Source organism: Lynx rufus, unplaced genomic scaffold (genome assembly GCF_022079265.1).
Source record: "Lynx rufus isolate CCGP_SWC_20201006 ecotype Redwood Valley unplaced genomic scaffold, mLynRuf1.p SCAF_6, whole genome shotgun sequence".
Classification (NCBI taxonomy): Eukaryota; Metazoa; Chordata; class Mammalia; order Carnivora; family Felidae; genus Lynx; species Lynx rufus.
In genome coordinates, this window is record NW_025814878.1 from 109840713 (window position 1) to 109857347 (window position 16635).

The 16635-nt window shown below is 38.4% G+C and overlaps 1 protein-coding gene and 1 pseudogene across 1 annotated transcript in view; one reads left to right on the top strand and one right to left on the bottom strand.

The window, feature by feature from the left end:
* Positions 1–16635, bottom strand: part of ZFAND3 (zinc finger AN1-type containing 3) — a 326219-nt gene that overhangs the window by 200156 nt on the left and 109428 nt on the right. The window lies entirely within an intron of this gene.
* On the top strand, positions 8183–8530 carry LOC124529398 (alpha-endosulfine-like; annotated as a pseudogene).

Here is a 16635-nt window from a genome sequence, read left to right on the forward strand (position 1 = left end):
CTCTGTGCAAAACTGGCAAATTCAGTGATTTCTGAAGATGTTGAATATTTTCAAAGTTCTTCTTGGCTTGTTCAGCCATAGATTAGAATGTTAAGGAGAAGATAGCAGCAGATTTAAGCCTTAATTATCTTTACTCAGAAAACTGTTTGAACTTAAAATATTATCCATATGGGTGTTAATCTTCCAAACTGAGGTATGGGACATTTAATAATATTATGACTGTCTCCTCAAACCATCAATATAGTTTGCAAGGCTTTCATAGGACAGTGATAGAAATGCATAGGTTTCATTTAATTTAGTCCAATTAAACTAGCTAGCTTCCTCTGGTACAGAGCTCATTTTTCCAGAAACAGCTTTTTTCAACAGGGCACACCTACATACTTTTTAATTGTTTCACAGAAATATACTCCTCTTGTTCTCTCTTGCTTATATAGGTTAATGTTATAATGTTTCTAAAGTCATTACCAAGTCTTTATACAACTTTCTTCTTGCTGTCTTTATTTCAAAGCTTTTGACAAAATCCTACTGTCTACTTCATAGTAAGTCCTATGGAAATCAAGAAAACACAAGCAACGTCATGCTTTACTTGTATCATTGTTGAGTTCTAGAGTTTATTTGGCATTTCAACTAAAAACGGAACTCTATCAACTGTAGTATAGATACAAATACAATACTGGAACCAACTCACATGTGGTGTCTCCCTATGCTGTGAATAAGTAAACTGTCTGCCTATGAAGATCTATGCAAAGACATCTGTCCTTTAAATATTTGATAAAAGTAGAAGCGCCTGGGTGTGGCTCAGGAGGTTAAGTGTCTGACTTGGGCCCAGGTCATGAGCTCACGGTTCCTGAGTTCAATTTAAATTTGAAATGTCTGATGAAAGTGCTACTAAAATTCTAAATAGTTTTAAGTCACTGATGGCTCAAAATTCTATTATCATATGAAAATAAAATAATATCCACACACTGTGGCAAAATCTTGTACTTCTCTCATCATTTTCAAGTATCTTTCAAGTATCTACTATATTGAAAATTTGGGGGCGCCTGGGTGGCGCAGTCGGTTAAGCGTCCGACTTCAGCTCAGGTCATGATCTTGCGGTCGATGAGTTCGAGCCCCGCGTCAGGCTCTGGGCTGATGGCTCAGAGCCTGGAGCCTGTTTCCGATTCTGTGTCTCCCTCTCTCTCTGCCCCTCCCCCATTCATGCTCTGTCTCTCTCTGTCCCAAAAATAAATAAATGTTGAAAAAAAAATTAAAAAAAAAAAAGAAAATTTGGCCTCACATATTAGAAAAATAAAGAGGCTAATAACATACCTATGGTTTTATATGCCCTCACCTTCCTCAACATGAACAGTTCAAACTTCAGAAACTGCAGCAGGCACTAGATAATTACTCAGGAATTTAGAGAGTTTTGCTAATGCATGTCTCAAACATGAAGAAAAAAAGTATCAAATGACAATCTTTTAAATTTATTTAATCTATGAGGAAATTTATAAAACCATATTTCGTGGAGGTAAATCTTTACCCTTCTTTCCCCCAAAAAGTGCTGATCTTTAGTAATGACTCTTCTTTTTAGTCAAAGAGTTAAAACCATCTCTTTTACTCCCAAATGAGTGTCAGTCCTACTCAAAGGTGCCATGTTTTATTTAAAACACACTCTTTCTCAGTAACCACTTTGTTCTAATTGGCAAGGCAAAGCCAGGTCCCTAAAGCACATAGCTCGTTACATTCAGTTTGGATTACAAAAACACACGATGAAACAAACTGCATCGAAATGTACAAATTAACGGCACCGGAATATGGGACAGGGAGGTGGAATTAGATTGTAATATGGAACAAAACCCACAGGGAGGCGGAGGAACAAATCACTAGTGTCTCTATAAACTATACAAGGTTTCCAAATGAGCAAATACATAGGCAGAGGACAGGCTTTTCCATAACTCAACCAAATTGCTAAATATGGATACAACAAAACAAGACTTTTTTCTTTTCACTATTATGCACACATGTTTGAGACAATGGGAATACCAAGAAGGTTTTAACAAATGAAACCTGCAGGATGCACTGTCTAAATATGAAACTCATCTTTGCTTTCACACTGACAACGTGCAAACAGCCCTGCAATTAAATCACACCTCCAAACATTTTTTAAAAAATCTTCTGAGAAGCTAAACACAGGAGACTAAATTAGAAATGGTGCTTCACTATGCAGCTTAGAGAGCAAGGTTAATGAGCTAAAAGTTATAAGAACAAGAAAAAGAAAGATGTTACAAAATGAAGATCCCGCCACCAAAACAGAAAATGCAGTAGACAACTCACCCCCCTTCCCGCCACACATGCACACCTTTTCCCAAATTAGATACCTCAGTGAAGCTTCCAGCACTGTTTCTCTGATCTTCCCTAGAGATTTAAAGACAAATTGCAACTGAACTAGAAGAGAACAGGAAAAGTGTACATACCCTTAACTTACACACAAATGCAAAACAATGCTACTGCTATATCTTCACAGGGTCTTTACAGTACAATCCCATGTAAACCTACTACCTTCACTCCTAACAAAATTTAACAGTGGGTGAGGCTTATAATTAAGTGTCTAAATACCTGTAATCAAATCTCAGTTCCTTGCTTTAAAATTTAAAGCACCTGGGTGGCTCAGTCAAGTGTCCAACTTAGGCTCAAGTCATGATCTCACAGTTCGTGAGTTCAAGCCCCATGTCAGGCTCTGTGCTGACAGCTCAGAGCCTGGAGCCTGCTTCAGATTCTGTCTCCCTCACTCTCTGCCCCTCCCCCACTCATAATTGGTCTCTCTCTCAAAAATAAATATTAAAATTTAGTTAATCTTGGGAACATTATTTAATCCATTTAAGCTACAGTTTCCTTATCTGTAATATGGAGATAAAATCACCAAAGTTTTGAGGATCAAATCAGATAATATTGTGCAAAATGGCTTTATAATATAAAAAGGCTACAGAAATCTTAGTTATTGCTGCAATTACTTCATCTCAGGATTTTATAATTGCCTGTGCCCTTTCTCCCTCTTATTTCACCAACAGTAATTCTTATGCTTTTATTTTATGTATTTTTTTTTTAAGCATTCCCTTTTAATATGTACTCTTGTTATTTTTCTCCAAACCAGAAGCCTTGGGTTAAGGTATCTTTTTCTTCTCTACATCCAGTATTTAGTCTAAAAGTAATTTAAAAATTTAAAACAGGGGCACCTGGTTGGCTCAGCTGGTTATGCATCCAACTTTGGCTCAGGTCATGATCTCATGATTCACGAGTTCGACCCCCACGTCGGACTCTGGGCTGACAGCTCAGAGCCTGGAGCCTGCTTCAGATTCTGTGTCTCCTTCTCTCTCTGCCCCTCTCCCGCTCACTCTCTTTCTCTCTCTCTTTCAAAAATAAATAAATATTTTAAAAAATTTTTAAAGAAATTTAAAACAGACCTTTTGTAATAATTAAGACTGTTAACATATAGGGGTGCCTGGGGGGCTCAGTTAAGTGTCCAACTCTTGGTTTCAGCTCAGGTCATGATCTCACAGTTCATGAGTTTGAATCCCGCATCCGGGGATGTTAGCTGTTAGCACAAGAGCCTGCCTGGGATTCTCTCTTCCACTCTCTCTCAAAATAAATAAACTAAAACAAAACAAAACAAAACACCTGTTAACATACAGTGAGTTCTACATCACACACTAAGGACCAACTGAGCAGTGGGGCTTTTAAATGATAGAGAATTCTGTATTATTAAAAATCATATTTTAGTTACACATTAATGGCCTACAAATAATGCCTAATCACTGTACCCACCATCCCTACTGTGGACTAAGGATTAAATGCTTGTGGGCTTTAGCCAGGAAGCATCAAAAAGCAACCTCACCATAACCCTGTCATTCAAGGCCAAAGAAACAGTGAGATCAAGAATTACTCTAAGTATCTGTAGCACAGAGGAGTCAAGATCACTGAAGCACAAATAGAGTTTCATGGTACTTTTCCTGAGTCTATCTGACAGCTATCCATATCCCTGTCAGGCCTAAAAGGAAGCCCATAAACCTACCTGATCATTTAGTCTGCACAGACTACTGAGAACATGAAACACAGGGAATGTTAGCAGTTAACTTCTATACAGCTTTTTATGTCATCAAGGGTTGTTGCCTTATTACACGAAGGTACCAACCACATCTAACCCAAGCGATCTCGGAACTAGGGATCTCCAAGCTTCTTTGATAGGGGTATACCATCAGTATAAAATTTGAGCACCCACCTTCTACGTGTGTGTGTGTGTGTGTGTGTGTGTATACACAATTATATATTCCTGCAGTGAACTGAATGATGTGACCCCTTCTCACATCCCTCACCAAAAAAAGTCTTGTGTGTGTATACACACACACACACTTTTATGTATTTTATAGTGGGGGCACTAAATCATGTATGTATGTGTGTGTGTGTGTGTGTGTGTGTGTGTGTGTGTGTGTATACACACACACACACATTCCCAAACCTGTAATCTTATTTGTTAAAAAGACCTTTGCAAATGTAACTAAGAATTTCAAAATAAAATCATCCTACATAAGCAGGGACACTAAATCCAAACAACGGAGACACACGAGAGAAGGCCATGAGAAGATGAAGGCAGACACTGGAGTACTGTGTATATAAGCTGCCAAGGAATGCCAAGAATTGCTGGCAGGCACCAGAAGCAAGGAGAGGCATGGAATGCATTTCCTCTCTGAGCCTCCAGAAGGAACCAAGTCTGATGGCTGACAACACCTTGATTTCAGACTTCTGGCCTCTAGAACTGTTGTTTTAAGCCCCCCAGTTTATAGTGATTTGCTATGGCTGCCCTAGGAAACTAACATCAATAAAAATATGTACATTATAAAAATCAACAACATATATATGGGATGATAAAAGTATAGAAGTAGAAATTCTAACATTTCTTTATGCCTCAATGGATAATCCGATGCACCATTATGAAGAACACAGCTGTAGACCAACATGTGGACGGAAATAAAGCCAAACGAGGGCGCCTGGGTGGCTCAGTCGGCTTCAGGTCAGGTCATAATCTCACGGTCCATGAGTTGGAGCCCCACATCGGGCTCTGTGCTGACAGCTCAGAGCCTGGAGCCTGCTTCAGATCTATGCTCCCTTCCCTCACTCTCTCTGCCCCTCCCCAACTCACACTCTGTCTCTCTCTCTCTCTCTCTCTTTCTCTCTCAAAAAATGAATAAATGTTTAAAAAAATTTTTTAAAAACAGAAAGAAAGCCAAATAACAGAGCCAAACTATCTTAAAACCCCAATGACCATTAACTTTCTTTTATTTTTCCTAAAATACTGACACACCATGATGATTTTTGTACATTAGGCCTAAAAGCTACCTTTCCGCTACTTATAGCACTGAGAATTTTTTCATTACAAATGCAACAATTATTTTTGACATAATTTCCATGACAACATATCTTCAACACACTGCTTCACTTATCATGACTAGCATAATAATTAATCATACAATTTAAGAATGCTCACTAGTGAAGGGCACCTGTGTGGCTCAGTTGGTTGAGAGCCCGACTTCGGCTCAGGTCATGATTTCACGGTTCGTGGGTTCGAGCCCCGCGTCAGGCTCTGTGCTGACAGCTCAGAGCCTGGAGCCTGCTTCTGATTCTGTGTCTCCCTCTCTCTCTGCCCCTCCCCTGCTCGTGCTCGCTCTCTCTCTCTCTCTCTCTCTCACAAAAATAAACATTAAAAACAATGTTTTAATAAAACAGTAAAAAGAAAAGAATGCTCACTAGTGAGACAGCAAACGGCTATCCACCAAGAGGTCAGAGAGTGCTGCCAGAGTTCAGCTTTGCTAATCAGTGTAAGGACCTGCTGCCCTGTGTCTTGCTTTCATTTGAGACCAAGGAAGCTATACCACAGAGAATATGGTTTCTAACACAGAAATAGTCAACACATTCAAACAAGTTTTTAAAAATAGAGAAAACATAAGGTTGCAACTGTGATATAAAGAGAGTAACTGAAAAGAATATGTCCATTAACAGGGGACTAGATCAATTGGGGCATGGTATAATGAAGGCGACCTATAATTTATCAACCAACTGGGACACTTTGAAGAGTACAAAGGGGTATCATTAGTTTCACTGTCATAAACACTTTAAACTCTATTTCATGTAAATCAGGATACTGATTATAATAATATTATAACAGTTAAAATGAACTAGAGCAACATGTATCAACATGATTGGTTTTTAAAATCATTATTAAAAAATATAAGTTGTAGAATGACTAGTGCAACATACCACTAGCCATTTACACATTTTTAAAACAGAATCATATATTGTTTATAATAAATACCCACTCATAATAAAAAGTATAAATACAAAAATAACAATAGTGATTCTCTGTGATGAAAAAAGGATGACTGAGGTAGAAGAAAAACTAAGTTTAAAATACAATATAAAACAAACAAAAAGGACAAAAAAATGTCAGTATTTGTTAGTTCTGGTTTGGGTTATGGATGTTTATTATATTATTTTCTAACTTCAGACTCTCACACCAGATACCCACCAATGGACACCTACTGGTTGGGAAAATTCAGTGAGCTAAATTGTCTCTTTTTAACCAGTGCATGACCTATGTGTTTGTTATACTTGAGAAATCTTTCTTTAAAAACTCAGTTTTTAAGAAATCAGAGCATTCAACAGTAAGTCAATTACAAAGACAGAACCACCCTATTCAAATGCTTCATTTTAAGAGCAGCAGCTGCATTTCTTCTGGGAAAGGTGATTTGAAAAATCAAGATATGTCAAGCATACAAATTCTAGTATCTTGCCCCAACCCCACCATGCTATAAAATGACTCACTGGAGAGGGTAGCGATGGGTACAGAGTTCACCTAATTTCTAAAAGAAAACATGCATAACAAGAAGTGCTTAAATTTTTCAGATTTACTCTGTTCCTCTTACTGCAGATCCTCAAAATTCAGCTGTAACCTACAATTCTTCCCTTCCAAAAGTGACTGGTATCAAGCCACTTATACTTTGAACTTCGAAAACAGAATGGAAGCAGAGAGGAGATTAGAGTGCAACTCCAAAAAGTAAGAATTGCAGGTTCATAAGGAAATGTTTTAATTTACTTGCCATGAAACAGCAATTTATTGCCCTGTTCTGGAAATAACCATGGAAAACAAGTCACTTTGAAGAGAAATGTTTGCATTTTGGCTTATCTACCCTTCCACCCTATACCTTGCACTGCTGTATCACTTAATTCAAATGCCAACCTTTAGATTCTCTTTGCTGCAACTACAGCCAATTTATTTTCCTCTCATTTCAGAAAGAAATTAACCACTTCCAGAATGTGTCAGACATAAGTAGAAATGTGCTTCACTTTTTAAAAATCTATATATTATTTACAATTAATAAAAGTCTGAACGTACAAACAAAATTAAAATTAAAATTCCCCCAATACGCCTACTCTGAGACTACCAAAATTAAACTTTTCGTGTACCTTCTTCCAGCTTTATCCCATGCAACCATAAAAATTATGTGTAGTTATGGGTATTTACCTAAAGAAAACTAAAATACTAATTCAAAAAGATATATGCAGCCTTATCTTTATTGCAGCATTATTTACAATACCCAAGATGTAGTAGCATCCTAAATGTCTGGCAATAGATGAATGGATAAGGAAGATATGGTACAAACACACAATGGAATATTACTCAGCCATAAAAAACAAAAAAAAACAAAAAAAAAAAAACAAGAGCTTGGAGCACCTGGGTGGCTCAGTCAGTTAAGCATCCAACCTCGGCTCAGGTCATGATCTCACGGTTCGTGGGTTCGAGCCCCGCATCCAGCTCTGTGCTGACAGCTCAGAGCCTGGAGCCTGCTTCAGATTCTGTGTCTCCTTCTCTCTCTTCCCCTCCCCCGCTCATACTCTCTTTCTCTCTCAAAAATAAATCAACATTTAAAAAAAAAAAAGGAATAAGATCTTGCCATCTGTGAAACATGGGTAGATCTAAAAGGTAAGTTGCTAAATGAAATAAGTAAGACAGTGGCAAGGGCCACCATTCTGACTGAGCAACCCTAGTGAAAGGAGCCAAAGAAGTAGCACAGGATGTCCCCATTTTCCCTCCCCCTTCCTTTCTCTGGTTGACTTCCCAAACCCTCTATACGCCAGTCCTGGTCCCACCATGTCCCAGAAATAAGAAGAGGAGAACCCTGCACAAGAGACTGGTGACGAGAAGCAGGACACACAGGAGAAAGGAGGTATTCTCCCTGAGAGAGGAAAGGAGGCAAAGCTAAAGGCCAAATATCCCATAAGACAAAAGCCAGATGGCTCCAACTTCATGGAGAGACTCCAGAAAGGGCAAAAGTACTTTGACTCAAGAGACCACAACATGGCCAAAGACAAGAGGAAGAATAAGCAGTTGCCAAGTGCAGGACCAGACAAGAACCTGGTGACTGGTAATCATATTCCCACCCCACAGGATTTGCCCCAGAGAAAGTCCTCACTCATCACCAGCAAGCTTGTAGGGTAACCTCAGCTCCCCTTCTCTCTTCTTCCTCACCCACTGAACTTTTAATATATCATAGGCTGGAGTGGAATGAGTGCCTGGTTAGATCTCAACTTGCGAGCCAGAAATGACCCTAATTCCCATAGGAGCTGCTGAGAAGATGATGTGGGTTGAAAGGGGGCTCTGAGTTCATTTCTTTGGTTAAATTGAGATTTTCACACCCTCACTGAGCCCAAGCAAGGGCCAGAAATGAGAGACTAGGATTGCATAATGCTGTAAATGCTCTTTTTTCTCTGTATGAGAACCTGGGAAGATGTGATTTCTCCTTTTGGAAGAGAATATCCCAAAACTGGTTAGGCTAAGCCTTGAGAATAATATGGTAGGTTTACATCTGGAGGCCAACCTGACAATGCTGGGAAAGGCAGACTGAATAATATCTGTTTTCTCTGCTTCTACATGTTTTGTTTTTGTTTTTTTTCCTCTTAGGCTGCTATTGCTTCATATTTCCATTATGGCAGGTTTAGAGAATCCTCAAAAAGAAAAACTCATTTGCTTGCCTAAAACTACAATGCCCACCTAACCTCCCTTACTGAGTGTCTCCTACAGTTTTCCCTGCATCATTTACATGAAACGGACACTTTCTTTCTCTTCTAGCATGTGCTTTTGAAAGTATCATGGGACAGTGGAAAGAGCACTAGGTATAGAGTCAAGATATCTGGGTTCCAGCTGCACTGCATCTTCGCAAAACTGATGTGTAACCTGAGTAAAGTCATTTAACCTCTATGGGTTTCTATTTCCTCATTTGTAAAAGAGTTGAATATAGATAAGACTGATTCTAATTTCAAAATTGTATAACTGCCAGCTGAAAAAAAACAAACAAACCATGCCATTCATGGTAAAACTAAGTGAGGAAAGCCTATCGGTGAGCCTACAGATGGGAACCATCTGAAGACTAAATGGGGAGAGAAAAAGTTGAGACTTGGGGGCTATATATTGGAGCAAGAGGGCCTCAGAAATATCATGGTTTTCAGCATCAAGGAAAAAGTTCTAAGAAGCTAGCTTCTAGAAGCATCTTGCCCTCGCCCACTTTCCTGGCCTTTACTGCTAAAAAGTTGCTCTGGCAGCCAACCTGTGGGCCTGAGGACACATGCTTAGTCACACACGTGTGGTGGAGTCCCACATTTCAGATGTAATCAGATGCCAGGTGTATTGTTAAGGAGATCAGAAGAAACAGGACACATTGAGCAAGACTCTGGGCTTTGGTATTACAGCAGGGCTGGAGCAGCAGGTCCCTAGGAGATGATTCACCTTGGAAGAAGGGGAGGGGGGTCAGGTGGTCCGGGAGAGAGAAAGGGAACATTGAGAAATCTCTGCCTTCCTAGAGCTCAGTAACTTGACTCCTTGACTCCTATGGGATGAGGAGAAGCAGCAATGTGAATTCATGAGCAAGTGGAAAAGAGGGGTGCAGGTGGCCAGCACCTTCATTCTATGTATCACTAGTCTGGCCTGAATCCTACTGCTAATTAGGATGGCAGGAGTGAGAACTAACCATTCAAGAGGGTAAGATTTGTAATCCTCTCTCGTCCTCTCACCTCACAAATTCAGATACATCAAACATTGGGCCCGATGAGAATGACCATGAACCTGTTGATACATGTGTGGGGTGACAGCGGGTGTGTATGCTTCTTCCTGACTGGTCATTCACTTTTCAAGCTATCAGATTGGATAGGAGAAAGCTGGTGAAGAAGAAATAGAGAGCAGGATCCCTGGATTCCCTGGGCCCCAGACTCCTTGACTGTCACTTGTATATAATTTTTGTGTTTCTTGCTCTGTTTCCTCATGCTGTCTTCCTTAGTATAAAGTCTGTGTGGGAAGGGGAAAATGCAAAACATCCGTGTATAGTTTCCTCAACTGTCCCAGCCATAAACATAAACATGTCATGTTATTATATAAATATATACATAATTTTGTGTGTTTTCTTCAAAAAAAATCATCAGTAAAAGACAAAACACTATGATTTCACTTATATGTGGAATCTAAAGAGCGAAACAAATGAACAAAAAAGCAGAAACAGAGCCATATATACAGACAACAAACTGGTGGTTGCCAGAAGGAAAAGCAGGGGTATGGACAAAATGAGTGAAGGAAAGTGGGAGGTATAGGCTTCCAGGTACAGAATAAGTTATGAAGGTGAAAAGTACAGCATAGGAAATACAGTCAGTGATACAGTAATAGTGTCGTATGGTGACAAATGGTAGCTACACTTGTGGTGAGCAGAGCTTAACATACAGACTTGCTGAATCACTGTGTTGCACACCTGAAACTAATGTAACATCGGTGTCAACTATACTTCAGTAAAAATAAATTATATGTAGTCTAATTAAAAACAGAATACTACATATACTGCTTTGTAGTCTTCTCAATCGGCATTTAATTAATGTCCCTGTTATTTTTGAAAGGGAAAACAAAAATCCCAAACTAATGGCATGTTAAGAGTATAAATTAGGTAACTCTATTATTCAATAATAATTTTTGATTTAGGTAGAAAATTTGACAGCAACGAACAAGCCTGATAATTTCCAAATTGGATACAAAGTAAGCAACAATGAGGAAAATGAAATCCTGCTTGAATACTTAGGCTATTTCAATCACTTAAAGCCTCCCCAAAGTCCATTTTGAATTGAAAACAGTAACTATATGACAAAATCAAGAAATAATAAAAGTGAAAATGAAAGTACTGTACAGAACAGTTTTCTCCCAGCCGACAAAACCTGTAACAAAAATATATTAATTATAACAATATTTTCCCCAAAGTTAAGTATCATAAACTGGCGTCTAAGACTACTCATTTGAATAGGTACCTGAAAACTGACTCCCACAAAATAGAGTACGCACCTAGCTCCAGAGTCATATTAAACTATGCTTCTTAGGGCACCTGGGTGGCTCAGCCGGATGAGCGTCCGACTTTGGCTCAGGTCATGATCTCACGGTTCGTGAGTTCGAGCCCCGCGTCGGGCTCTGTGCTGACAGCTCAGAGCCTGGAGCCTGCTTCGGATTCTGTGTCTCCCTCTCTCTCTGCCCCTCCCCTGTTCATGCTCTGTCTCTCTCTGTCTCAAAAATAAATAAAACATTAAAAAATAAATAAATAAATAAACTATGCTTCTTATATGACAGGTATTATTTTATTCATTGCAATATTCTTTATCAGTATCGAGGCACAGTACACAAGTAACCATGAAACAAAAATAAACTTAGCTTAACTATCTTCCCACTAAGAAATACACGTATGTGAAAAGTCACACCGAAATGAATTTTCAAAAACTTAACTTCACCATTAGCTTATAATTTAAGAAATGTTTTATCTATAATTTTAATTCATCTTCAACTGACAAGACATCCCTTATGCGTTAGTTCTTCTATTCTTGTCCCTTTCTGTAAATTGACATAGTAATGCATTAAAACTATTCTTTTGGGTGGCTCAGTCAGTTAAGGTCCAACTCTTGGTTTCTGCTTGGGTCATGACCTCACAGTTCATGAGATGGAGCCCCACATCGGGCTCTGCACTGACTGTGTGGAGCCTCCATGGGATTTTCTGTCTCTTCCCCCCTCTCCCCCACTTGCACGCATGCACTCTCTCTCAAAATAAACTTTTTACAAAGTATTCTTTTTACTTTCTTATTATAGTTGACACACAATGTTACATTAGTTTCAGGTATAAGCCTCAGTGATTAGACAAGTTATACCTATACTCATCATAAATTTAGCTACAAACTGTCACCATACAATGCTATGGTAATATCACTGACTACATTCCCTATGCTGTACCTTTCATCCTTGTGACTTACTCATTACATACCTGGAAGCCTGTACCTCCCACTCCCCTTTATTCATTTTGCCTATATCCCTACCCTCTCCCCTCTGACAATCACAGTTTGTTCTCTGTATTTGAGTTTGTTTCTGCTTTTTATTAAAAGTATTACTTTTTGAGGGCGCCTGGGTGACTCGGTTGGTTAAGCATCCGACTTCAGCTCAGGTCATGATCTTACAGCTTGAGTCGAGCCCGACGTTTAGGCTGTGTGCTGACAGCTCAGAGCCTGGAGCCTGCTTTGGATTCTGTGTCTCCCTCTCTCTCTGTCCTTCCCCTGCTCACACTGTCACTCTCTGTCTCTCAAAAAAAATGTATAAATGTTAAAAAAAAAAAATTGGGGGGGGGGGGGGCTCCTGGGTGGCTCAGTCAGTTGAGCCGACTTTGGCTCAGGTCATGATCTCATGGTTTGTGACTTCGAGCCCCGCGTCGGGCTCTGTGCTGACAGCTCAGAGCCTAGAGCCTGCTTCTGATGCTGTGTCTCCCTCTCTCTCTCTCTGCCCCTGCCCCACTCATGTTCTGTCTCTGTCTCAGAAATAAACATTAAAAACATTTTTTTTTTAATTTTTTTAATAGAAAAATGTAAAAAAATTCTGCCTTCCCCACTTGTGGCCATCCTGCTTCTTTTCTCACCCATACTTTTATTTAGCAAAAACATTCTGTGAAAAGCATTGCTAATATGGTAATACAAGAGGTCTTTGTGAATGAGGTACCAAATGTCCCAAAATATCAAAGGCCAGTTAGTATCCAACTCACAAATTCATAAACTGGGTTTGCACTCAAACAGAAAATAAATGATACCATAACCAAAGGTCATTTTTACCTTTGTAAGAGGCACCCTTTAGGTGCTATGCTTGACTTTTCATATATATTTTAACCTAAGCAATCAGGTTAGTTCATGCTTACATACAGAAAATCATGTAATTCAAACTATTCAAGAGCTCAGAGTAGACAAAGGTCACAAAAAAAAATCAACTGGTTAATGTTTTGCCTAAAGACAGAAAAGAAATATGTACTATTTTCCAAAGAAAATGGGATCTCAAATAATTCAATGACTTTCTAGTGAATTTCTGCAATTCAGTGATTTTTAAACCACAGTGGTTTTTAAATCATAACCCTGGTAATATATATTTACATCACAACCTATTACGCGCTATTTTCATTTACATATGTAACTCAAACAAAGGTTTCACAAAACAATACTTGCCTTTAATATTTGTGATGCACTGATTATTTCCTATTCTAGTCAATTTTTTTTAACGTTTATTTTTGAGACAGAGAGAGACAGAGCATGAACGGAGGAGGGTCAGAGAGAGGGAGACACAGAATCCGAAGCAGGCTCCAGGCTCTGAGCTGTCAGCACGGAGCCCGACGCGGGGCTCGAACTCACGGACCACGAGATCATGACCCGAGCCGAAGTCGGCCGCCCAACAGACTGAGCCACCCAGGCGCCCCTCTAGGCAATTTTTTAAATGCAGTCACGACCCACTGAATTGATTTCTCTAACCACAAATGAATCACAACACCAGTTTTGAAAAAGTGCATTAGTGGGGTGCCTGGGTGGCTCAGTCGGTTAAGCGTCCGACTTCGGCTCAGGTCATGATCTTGTGGTTCGTGAGTTCAAGCCCCGCATCAGGCTCTGTGCTGACAGCTCAGAGCCTGGAGCCTGTTTCAGATTCTGTGTCTCCCTCTCTCTCTCTGACCCTCCCCCGTTCACGTTCTGTCTCGCTCTGTCTCAAAAATAAACGTTAAAAAAAAAAATTTTTTTTTTAAAAAAAAGAAAAAGAAAAAGTGCATTAGAAAGTATTGTTTCAACCAGTAAGTGTTTATTCACCATAACGTAACTACAAATACCATATCATGAAATTTTGTGGCTATTACAGAAATAACATTTACCGATTTTTTTGGTAAAGTCAAACAACAATATAAAAATGTTTACTAAAAGGACAGTATGAAAGAATATTTTAGAATATTATCAAGGGGATAGAAAAGCCAAAATTAGACCAAAAAACATGCTCAATAGTTATATAAATTAAAAAGATCTGTGTGGCAAGATCAATTGATAACTTAAGTTCAAGGGTGCTTAAATACCACCCTTTTCAATAGTTTAGACATTCTTTCCACAACTTCAAATAAACTGAAAATCTGTTAAATAAATCTTTTTTTAGAGATAATACAAAAATAACTAACACACAACTGGAAGGATAATATATCAACTCAAAGGTGGGAGAATTCCTTATCCAAACTGCAGATGTCTCTGGTTTCTGCTCACAGAACAGTCTTAGTCTTAAAAGAGAGATATATTCACATTTTCAAACAAATATTCAAAATTGTGATTTGAAGAAAAAAAATAACACATAAAAGGGGGATTGACAATAAAGTAGGAAAACAACAAATACTTATGGGAATGGAAAAAATATACTATGATAAAATTAACTTCTCCTGTTTTTTTTTTTTTTTAAGACTATAAATAATAACCTCAGGTAAAGAGAACCCAGGAGAGTGTTTCCAATCCACTGTACCTCAAATCATAACACTACAGTCAATCATTTCTTAGTGCCTTCCCAGAATATTTCCTTTAAATACCATAGTGATTCTGGCACAAGAAAATCTTGGAATGATAAGGGTCTTCAGGTCAAAGGCACTTTAAGGCTAACAAAGTAGCATACTGCACATTTTGGGGGCTGGGGGTGACTCCAAATGGCCTAAAAGGATTTCAGCCATGCCCAACCAGGAATCTAGATGTCAAAAAATAAAAATAAAAACCGTATCTTCCCATTTCAAAGAGACGAATTTTGGTTAAGCTGCAAGCTTGTTAAGAACAGCAAATCCAGCCAGCTTGGATATACATTTCTTATTCTAACAATATGGAGAAACACTATTATTTGCATATAATTTACCTGCAAAATTAACAATTCAATGGTTTTTTAGTAACTCTGACTTTGCATACACTCATGTTCTTTCCCTCAAACAGCTCAGGAGTCTTTTATATAAAAAAAAGGGGGGGGGGGTTGGGGGATCTGAAGCAGTAGTAGTTACTAGGGCAAGTGCTCACCATTTGGCAGAATATTTCAATGGAAGCAAACAGTCATCAAAGTGAGCTTTAAACCGGCACCCACAGTTCCTAACTTGGTAATATATTTCAACAAGATTTTAAACATGTTTTTCCTCACTTCAATTTTACGTAAACAAGTTCCAACAAACTCACTTACTTTTCCACCACATAGATTTATTTTGAAAAGCAAAATAAATGTGTCCCTAATGGGACACAACAGCTGTTTTTAAAGTAATTTTTCCATCTTTTAAAAGTACATTGTATACTTCATGGTATACTTTAAAAGAGTATTGAAAATCACAGTGGCTTTGACCAAAATAATCTTCTTGTTGTTCTATACATCTCATGCCTCTACACTCTACTTTCATTCAGGAATGAAATCCACAAATATATTGTAAAGTTCAGTGACTTTTTTCCTGTACTTCAAAAAGAACACCAAATGCTACTTCCGCAAGCAGTGTGTTACTAATCATTCCTTTCAAATGATGTCAAATGACATTGAAGACATTAAGAATATGGGGATAAAGAAGGAAAAAGATTATTTTCTTTACGCACTTGAAAATACCCTTAATATTTTTAAAAGCAAAAATGACAAAGCTGTATAAAGAGTAAATGTACACAAATCACCAGAGAGACAATAAACAATTATAACCATAAAAAATAAAACTGTAACAAGTACAAAGAAATGCAAAGACCATAGGTGATAATTTCTAAAATTGTATATTCAGTTAGGGACAAGAGACAGTTCTTGATTTGACATGAGCCCTTTCTCCCAAAGCCACTCTTTACTGAATTGTAAGGGGAAGCTAGCAATATATGGAGACAGTCATCAATCTAATATACATTCTGTCTCATTGCTACTTTCATCTTTACCATAAAATTTAAACTCTCACCAATGAGGAAGTAGTTCTTCATATCTGCAATTGTAGACATGTAAGTAAAAAGAGCAGAATACATTCATTTAATGGCAGAGATACTATTAAAAGTTGGATAAAAACCAAACTTACCAATATTTTTTTTTTCTTTTAAAGACCTAAAGTATTTGACAAATTCCAAACTTTTAACAGATATAAAGTACCTTCCCCAACCCTGGGCCCTGCAACTCCCTCCCACCAATCCCCTAGCTTAGGCATAAATGTAAACGACTAAAGCCTAAATAGCATAATGAATAGAAGGTGAAAACTGACAAAAATTCTCTCCTTGGCCAAT